Raw genomic sequence first — 10,486 nt, forward strand, 5'->3', positions numbered from 1 at the left:
TGAATGGAGATCGTGGGTCGGTGCTTGCGAAGGTGATTAATCCGTCGGGCATACATGGTGTTTTGTGGCTCTATGGATTAGGATTCAGTGGGTTAAGACTTGTACCTGTCATTTCACTGTTGGGCCCTTCAGCAAGCCTTTTAACCCATGTAACAGGCTGACCAGGTTCTTTCTATTGAATTTCACTTTGGGTAAAAGCATCTGCCTAGATAGACAGTGATGAAATATATGGAATTTAACACATTGTTTAGGTATGTGCAATTGACTTTCAACTGAAAAATATTCAACACTTTTTTCAAAATGCAATAATTTCTTTACTTCCTTTCATCTTAATATTAATATGAAAAGTATGATTTAGAATTTGACTTTACACTTTACTGTGGTCAGCGTGGGCCAGTTGACCTTTGTCCTGCATATTTATTCTCAGGGTCAGCTGACTACCGCAATCACTGATTGGATGAATCATGTATCATATACTCAGGGGGTTTTACAGGGGATTTTAGTGTGGGACAGAGCTGTTTGATGCTTCTGAAACTCATTGTTGAGGTCAGGATAAGGAACATGACTTCTGTTCAACACCCACAGTGTGAGTAGGCATACTCCTTTCAAACCCTCTCTCCTCTGCTTAAACTATAATATTAAGCTCCATTATATAGCAAAGGAGCTAGACACCGGAGGTTTTTGTAATCATGACTGTACAGCACACCAGTGTCACATGACCTCCACATTGTCCTCAGACTGGTCTGTTTGAAGTTTTAATGTATGCGACCATCAAAGAAGCGGCTTTCTAATCATTACCAAGAGGAAGTAGGAGGGGCTGAGTCACAAAGCCGGAACACTTATGGAACACACGCACACACACACACACACACACACACGTGGCCCCCAACGTCCTCATACACATGCACGCATTCTCGCCTTCAGCATAGGTGCTTCTTAACGAGGCTGCAGTAGAGATTTGCAGGCCTACATATTCACAGCCACTAACCTGCTGGGGTCAGCGCATACACAATCAACATTCAACATGTTCTTATAAATGGAAATACATGGACAAACTCCTCAATCCAGTGCTATATACAATACCAGTTATAAGTTTGTACACACCAAACAGCCTACAAATGAGACTGATAGTGTTGCATCACATGACCTGGCCACCAGGCCTAAACCCAGTATAGATGGTTTTGGAGAAGTTTGACCAGAGAGTGAAGGAAAAGCGGCCAGTGAGTGCTTGGTATATATGTGGCACCTCCTTCAGGACAGCTGAAAAAGCATCCCAGGAGGCCACCTCATGGAACTGGCCAGGAGGAGACAGTAGGGGCAGCCGGTCCCTGGAGCAACTGGGGTTAAGGGTCTTGCTCAAGGGTCCAGTGGTGCGATCACTCTGCTGACCACGGGATTTGAACCAGCAACCTTGTGAGTCCCCCAACAATTATTTTTTTTTTATTTAATCCTTTTTGGGTCAGTGCATTATTCCATTTATGTTATTTTTAGTTTTGATGTCTTTATAATTATTCTAAAAAGTAAAGAATAGTACAAATAAACATTTCTATGGGTAGGTGTGTTAAAATTTTTAACTGGTACTATATGAAAGTTATATTCATTTTCTTTGCTGTTATTTGGAGTGGCATGGTAGCTTTGTGGTTAGCACTGATGCCCCCTGACTTCTACATGTGTTCTCTCCAGGTTCTCCGGCTCCCTCCTGCAGTCCTAGACGAACTCATGAACCTAAATTGCCATCTGATGCCAAGGAATGGACTGATATCTCATCCAGCGTCTTCCTCTGCTCATACTGGAACCTGTACTGACTCAGTAGTTGGAGTTTTTACCCTTATTTGAGTTCTCATCTATTTTAATGCAGATTTTCTATTCTTTATGTCAGTTTAGTTTTAGACACATCGGCTATTTTCCATTGTAGTTACATTTTTTAGATAAATTTTATTTAGTATTAATTTAAGCATACAATTTCTTCTACATGTAATACTGTTTAAATCAGCTTCACAGCTTCACAGTATATGATCAAATATACAAAACACATCCCATGTTGTAAAGCACAATGCTGTTAAAATCACAAATAATCGTAGAGAGAAAAAAAGTTTTGCTCGTTTCTGAAGTGTTCTCCTCGCGTGGTTCAAGTTTTAGTTTTAGTTATATATATATATATATATATATACACACACACACACAAACATGTATATATGTAGTGGAGTTGAATTTTAGTTAGTGGAATTTTCACCCATCCAAACTAAACATCCTGGGCCCCCTAAGAAAATGTCACCTTGGGCCCCCTGCTTGGGTTGGCACTTTCAATTGCTTAGTTGATTTTACCGGGCGGGGTGATTTTGGGCCCCCTGAATTTGTCATGGTATACATGCTCCTCCCACAGCCCTGTCCATATGTACTAAATGCAGACAAACACCATTGCGTAACGCCCTTGTAAGAGTCTCTCTCACATAAGCAGGCTTCCCAGAGACCCGCCGTTGCACGCAGAAACACCCACATGCCCTTCAGCAGCTCCCTCACCGAGCCCCACGCTCTCCCTGAATACAACAATTAAAGTGGAGGTAAATTTGCACAGGCGAATGGAGGGGACAGGCACCTTGGCAGCGTCCCCGGGGAGAGCTGGCACGGCCGGCCACAGCCTGGTTACCCAGAAACCCCCATCCTGTGCAGCAGCTCCCCTCCGTGGGACTCTCTCAGAAGCAGCCTGATTTATCTTCCCTGAGCGGGGCTCTGCCTGAGGGCATGCACCACATCATGGGAAGCGCAAGTGTGCGTCACCTTGGACGTGCACGCGTCTTCTTAAGATTATCGCTCCATCTGGTCGTCACAGAACACCAAAGAGCCATTCTATGACCGATTCGTATTTCCTCCTCAGATGAAACAGAAAAGAAAAAAGCCCTGACTTGCCTGGGCATCCCCTCCTTTGTGGGGGGGGGGCTCTGAGGTGCGTGCAGACGGCCACGGGGGCTGCATAATGCACCAGAAGGTGGATGCTGCTTTATGCGCTCCGTCTGACAGCCCACACAACAAAGACGCCTCCAGCTTTCTGCCGTACTGTCAGAGAGGCACAGGGGCTGTCAGTCCTGCTTTCCCCTTTGCTGGGGGGGCTACGCAACCACATTGTCTATTTACTGTTATTGCGAAAATTGATGTTTTTTCCCCCATAATTCCTTTTGCACAGCTGTACACTAAAAAGCCTGCCAAATGCCTCAGAACCCCCAGGGAAGGTGCAAAAGAAAGATAACTTATTTATCCATGTTCTGATGTCAAAAGTCAACCTTTGTCAGCCTTTCTATTGCCCATGAACTTGGACCCCTAAACCCTGTTGTTAATACGATAAAAGACACCAGTCGACCTCCAAGCAGACGGAGAAATTGGCCTCCATTCACAGGCAGGATCCCGGCCCCCAAGAGCTGTGCCATTTAAATCTTACAAACCTCCTAGTTTCCCAGGAAAGGCCATGGGATACTCAAGCGACTGCGAGCTGACATCGAGGCTCCACGTATGTTTGACTTCCCACAAAGCCATTGACGTGATGGATTTATCCGGCTTGCTCAGAAGGCACCTAGCTGCACAGGCCTGGGCAGAATATCCTGATTTCCATGGAAGGAGAGTTAAAAGCCCATCATCACATGGGAGATTTAAGCATCCTTACAACAAGTAGGGGCCTCAGTGTGGACACAGTAGCCCTTCATCACAAGCTGCGCTGGCTGCTTTCCTCCTATTCAAACACATAAGCAATATGGGCTCCACCCGCCAGTGCATTCCCTACCCAGCATGCACCAGGCTGCTGCCTGATGGGAAGCCTTTGTCAGCGGGAAGAATGCCCTCAGCACTGAATAGGAGTTTTGTCTGGCATTCATTCCCTGTTTCTTCCCTGGCTCTCTCGGCTGCTCAGGTAATTACCATTCCAATTACCATTCCCATTCCATCACCTAGTCATCCCCGGCCTTGGCATCCAGTCCCGAAGGTAATCACCACACTAATAGCATTCCCTGTGTTGAACCATGGGGACTTTCACCTTGCGCATTTAAACGATCACATGACCTACTCGTACCTCAAGCTGGGCAAGTTGTCAGATAGAACCTGAAGAGAGAGAGGGAATGAGGGGAGTGAAGTAGCAACAGGGAATTTTGCCTCCATCACCGGGACCACAACAATCACACCAGCCAGGTCTTGATCCCCACACACCGTGAGCAACTCAATATCTGGATGCTCCCTTCCCTCTAATGCTTCCATTTTGAAAAATACAATACCTTCAGCTCCATGAACCAGTCCCTATCGTAGCATCTGTCCCAGCATGACAGCTAAAGATTTGGCCCAGCTGGTACGCTGGGTACAGAAGTCACACAGCATCAGAAATCGCACCCCCTAGCACTGTGGCGAAGAATCTAAATGTCCCAGCCAATAGGATCACCCGTGGCATTCAGTGGCTGCTTCTCATTGGCTGCTCATAGCTAACTTCTTCTCAGTTATTATTTTTCCCTGCATGCCTGCACTTCCAGCTGGGAAAAGACACAGTTCCCCCTTATTCGCGTCACCTTGCTCCCACTCCTGGCCGCTCTGACCAGATTTTTTTTGGTGCTGTTTCTTTAATAACAAAGCATCCCTTTGGAGCAAGCTATAGATTTGTGTCATCCCACGTTTGGACAGGTGTGAGTAACACACAGATAACCCTGCATGCCACGGGGGACTGCAACACTATGAGCAAACAGCAACACTATGTGCAGCTGCAGTCTTCAGCATGTCAACACCAGAACATGACTCTCACAGTACAGATAAACAGGTAACTTAAGATGAAATCTGTCTCTTGATTATGGTAGCTGGAGCTGGAGGCTCCCTATTTGTTAACAGATCTTTCCTCTTTAGCCCATATGATTTCTCTGTCCACAACTAAGACTCTTTTCCATACTTTTTACTGACTTGACAGATCCATCCATCCATCCTAACCCTAACCCTAACCATCCATCAAACTTCTGCTGCTTCTCCAGCACAGATTCTCAGGGCTTAACCAGTCTTGTGTGACATATAAGATAGTAAATTGATGATTTTGGACATACATTTTAGTACAGAAAATACCTGAAAGGATATTTTCTATAACTGATTTTAAGTCATATATGAAGTATATGGATCTGCATACATTTTTCTAAAAAGCTGGTTGGTTTAGCCAGAGAACCTTCCAGAAGGGCTCTGTGGTCTCAGAGCTAATCACTGTGACAGCCTATCTGCGTTAATTGGTCCTTTCAAAGGTTAGTCAGAATTCTGCTCACTGCAACTGACTTCTATGTCATCGATTTCCTGTCACATGTCCACATCAAACATACCCTACACTAGTGATTCCTGATCCAGTCCTTGGGCACACACACAGTCCACATTTTTGCCCCCTCCCCGCTCTCTACCAGGAGGGAGCAAAAATGTGGACTGTGTGGCAGGGAGCTCAGAGGGGGCAAAAATATGGACCAACTGTCGGTCCCTGAGGACCAGATCTGGAAACTCTGCCCTAGACCATTGCACCCCCCCCTCAAAGATCCATATAACTACAAAAAAAAAAGACAGTTGTTCCAAATTCTTTTATTTCTGGCTAAAGACATTTAGCTTTTTTGCATTTTAACTCATGCTCTCCTCTTCAATATTTCATCACTGTTTCCAGATTCCAGAAGAGAATATGAGAATGACTCCATTGAATTGTGAAAGCATGCATGATTAATATCTTTTCTGTGGCTCTTTAGAAATCAAAAAAAGTGAAAAGTATGTGAATTTACCTCCAGCACCAGTTCCTTCAGCACTGGCCCTGAGCAATAACAATCACTGCATAACTGTCACTAATTTACAGCAATAACAAGAAATGATACATTTTGTCCTTCTGTTCAATCTGACGGGGAAAATTCTTCAGCGGTAGAGAGAGATTCAGTATGTTTTGTTTCCCCTGGAGAGGATCGCCTTTTTGACATGACAACATCAACATTCCTACAAGAGCTCATACAGATCTTTATTTTTCTGAGTGAGTGAGTCAGCCCTGGCTATTTTGAGAGGCCCGTTGGTGCACTGGAGCGCACTGGAACTTGGCAATCGCAGCAATTATTACTTGGCACAAGGATGAGAGAGTCCCGATGATCTTCCGGTCACGGTCTTGGCGTGACAGCCGTGTTGCCAGAGACCCGAGGCAGCCGGGGGAGCCCCTTGCCTACCTCACCTGCTTCACCTGTCAGCCATCCGTCGGCAAAAAGGTCATTTGCAGGTACAGCCTGTCTGCCACAAGAGCTGCCACGTCACGCTGTGTTTTCATTTAATAACATGGGGAATCACTGCAGCTTCTACTAGGATTTAAAGTGATTATAATGTATATTATATTCCTCATAGAAGGCTGCTTTAATGACAGGCCACAGGGTGTTTCTCTGTATTGCTCATGGCTAGGTTTTACACAAACATACTTATATTTAGTTATAATGTATTTTCAGGTGGGTGTTTGTGAGGTGTTTACTACAGTTCTGCAAGCCCGACGGGGCCCAAGCCAGGCCAGACTCTGGACTTTTTCATGCATCAGATTGGGTTTGGGACGGGCTGCACCTCATTGTAGTGTCATGACTTTATTTTGTGCTTGTTGTGCTAAGATGGACACCACAATAGGTGGAGTTCACTTCACGCAAGTGTCAGCGTATGTTAATGGCTAGCGAAATAAAGAATAAAGGTAAGAACAACTTGGGGAAATCTGACTTGTGGAAGCAATTCAGTCTTAACAAGTGCCAAGTACATCCTGATTTAATAAAACTAACAGGAGCTTGGTTATATGTGCCATGCCTATAGGCCAACATGTCATAAGGAGGACAAGACGCTAATGACCTAGTTATGCTTCGGAAATATTACATTTGTGTGTGATGCCCGTGGGTTTATAATATGTCTGTTTCGGTATTTGCGCATACGTAATATCATATTGTGAAGCGGGAGTCAGATTTAAGTTGGGCTCTGTCGTTAATATCCGGACTCGAGTTGGGGCGGGCCTGGGCTCAGGCTGACATTTCAGGCATGTGCAGAGCTCAGGTTTTAGGCAGGGGGAGGGGCAAAGTCTGGGAACAAGTTCCCCCACTTGCCTGAAATCAATCACTAATTGCTAATGATACAATGCAGGGTTTTCTCAAGGTAGCGAAGATATTTGTGAAGGTCACAAGAACGAGAATAGAGTCTTTATTTTTCATTTCTCAGTTTTTCCATGTCTGTTGGCCCTTCACTAAAACCAAAATGGCAGCTTTAATTGCTGCACTCTCCAAGTCTGTTAACTTTAAAGCGTTGCAATAAAGTCCCCAGTTTATGCCTCTGAGTGTCCCTCAGGAAGCAATTTTTCATAATAGATGTCGAAGAAATTCTAAATATAAAGTCTTCTGAGAAAGTAATTATTGCCAATATAATAAAGGGATTATAAAGTAACCAAAAGAAATTTACCTTCTGATAGAAGAAATGTGTGTCTATGAGTTGAGGTGACTGTAGTTACAGTAATATAACCTTTGTGGGGGTTCTAGGCCTTAATGTCAACACACAGCCTCTCGGGTCCTTATCTCTTAGTGTTATATATCAAGGCTCCTTATTTGGTGGGAAATTCCCACCCTCTTTTTTGTGTTAGTTAAAATTATTAAAGAATGGATGAAATTAATTTAACCCGAGAAAAAGTAATGTGCAGTAAAATGTCTCACTTTTCCCTGACTATAAAAGTGGTTTACTGAACTTATTGATTCTTAATCTCTTTTTCCAGAAATGGAAGGTCCAGGAGGGAACGTGAAAAACCTGTTTCCTGCGTTTTTAAACATGGCTATTGGCCTTTGAAGCTAACGATGGAAAAATTATGGTAAATGAATTGCATTTATATTGTGCATTTCCTACTTCTACAAGCACTCAAAGCGCTTTACAATTTTTGCCTCACATTCACGCACCCACGGCAGAGGCTGCCACACAAGGCACCAACCTGCTCACTGGGAGTAATTTGGGGTTCAGTGTCTTGCTTAAGGACACTTTGATGGGGTCAGGAAGAACCAAGGCTCGAACCTACAACCCTCTGGTTGCCGAACAAAAGCACTACCTCCAGTGCCACCATCGCCCCGCCTGCAGACTTAGCCAGCAGGACCGAGAATAAAGCTAACAGAGTAACGTCTGTGTTAAGGAAAGAACTCAATTTTTCATTACTGGTCTGGAGTCTGAGCATGTGTAATTTGTGTACCGGTCATAGAACTGGTTTTTAAATTCTAGACAGGTGTAACAGTCTATGAGCAGAGGGAATGAGGTGTCTGCAAGGAAGCCAGTGGTTTGGATTGGGGCTTTGTTTTGTGCAGAGGGATGAATAGCATACTGTGCTCCTAATCACCTTCACACAGACGTTACTCTGTTAGCTTTATTCTCAGTCCTGCTGGCTGCGTCTGCAGGCGGGCCTGCCAGCAGCCCTTGTCTCCTGGACTGGCCTGTCCCATTGGCTGAAGGGCTGGCCTTGTTGTCCAGGAGCCTGGCAGATGGATGAGTCTATTCACAGGTAGGCAAAGCTAAATCTGGCAAGAGTGCGAGCGGACGCCGGGGGAGGAATGCCTCGGCATTCCGTTTGGGCTGCACGCCGCTCCAGTGCCTTTTTGTGGAGGCCAATCTAGCAGCCACTGAGGGGGAACAAGTCCAGAAGTCCGTGGATTTAGGCCAAGTCCCAGGAAATATAGAGAGCAACTCTGTCAGTGGCACAGTACAGCAGATCTTTCCACTGTAACTACCAAGCTTGATAATTATAGACTTATCCATGGTCCGTTAAAAACAGGGGGTGTGAGCCAAGGTGGGCTGAGGTCATTACTCCCCTGCAGGCTGCTCATTGTCAATTGACAGCTGATTAGTTAATGATTAATTACCGTTCACCTGTGATCATTTAATAGGTATGATTGACATAAAACAGGTTCTCGTTGTGGAGGGAGTGATCTTTGGAGAGCTGTTTTTGTCTGCTTTTCTGCCGTTAAAACCGTGCTTGTGACATCAATTCCAACCCCCTGTGTAACATGTCTTAGTAGTTGTGGGTTATCCCGCAAACATTTAATGAAGACATGACAGCAAAGTTAAATTGATAAAACACTACAGGCACGCCTAAATGTGACTTTCAAAACAACACAGTGAGACACATTGCTAACTGCAGAAAATAAACAATGGAAAAGAATAGCTTGAAAAAACAAGTTGACAGGAACACTCCAGTCTCAGTGGAGTGCCTTCTTCGGAATATTAATAACACACATCAATAAATAATGTTTATTGGTGGCTATTGTGTGTATTATGACAGAGTTGCACTGGTGCCTTTTTATTAATGCAAATTTATGTTTTGTTACAGTACAAAGACCTGTCTACGTCTGCTGTACTCTGCACTGATCACAGTGAGTGTACTGTACAGTGAGACGTTCGGTAGCATTATGCTGACGTGTTTGTGAGGGATGATACGCGCCTACGCGCTAGCTCCCCCCGACTGGATCGGTCCAACGCCCCTGCAGCTGATTTACAGATTTTCTAGCCAGTGAAAGCAGTGTAGATGAGCCTGGTTGGGGGCAGGGAGTCATAGTGGAAGAATTTCTTCACTGGGATTCTGCTTGAGGACAAGGATCAGAGATTATGAGTAAAAGGTCAGAGGCGACACTGGCTGAATGCATTTACATTTATCTAACTAGTGTCCAAAGCAACATACAAGGCAGGATCAGAGAGCAGGACGTCCCTGCAGTGATTGGGATTTAGGGTTTTGCTCAAGGGCCCAATGATAACATCAGTCCACCAACCGCAGGATTTGAAGTGCGGACCTTCTGACCTCCCTCTTCCATCATGATCAGGGTTGTGGGAGAGCCTGGAGTCTGGATGCCAGTCAGGGCACAGGGCACATACACGCACCCGACACACGCACAATCATACACTACTGGGCCATTTAGAGATGCCAGTTAGCCCAGTGTGTGTCCTGGGACCACGGAAGGAAACCAGAGCACCCAGAGGTAACCCACACGACCAGAGGGGAGCACACAGACTCTTCACTGAGCAGAGGTGAAATTCAGAGCTCCGACCCTGGAGATGTGAGGCAGCCCACCCGTCCTTATCAATCATCATCTGAAAATTGTGTCGTGCACAAGTGTAGATGGATATTGCCAGGGCCCTGCAGAAACTTTTTTTGGAGGGGGGGCGCAAGTGCTGGACCTGGGGGGGAGGGGGTTCTTTCAATCATTTTGGCAAAAGTGGCAAGTGAATCTTACCACAACCCCCCACCAACAGACCCTGCATATTACGATTTTACATATTCTGAGGCTGATCGGTAGAATCTTTGTGTGATTTTTCCTTTGTTGAGAACGTGGAAGTCGATAAACCAATATCACTGAATTGTATTAATAAATTCTGACTCGACAGTTTACGAGGCCTAAGGGTATCATAACATGCAGAAGTCATGGGAACAGAAATGGAGAACTTCTAAGTGTTATTAAAAAGAAAAGACAAAGATTACACTAAA

Source organism: Paramormyrops kingsleyae, chromosome 21 (genome assembly GCF_048594095.1).
Source record: "Paramormyrops kingsleyae isolate MSU_618 chromosome 21, PKINGS_0.4, whole genome shotgun sequence".
NCBI lineage: Eukaryota > Metazoa > Chordata > Actinopteri > Osteoglossiformes > Mormyridae > Paramormyrops > Paramormyrops kingsleyae.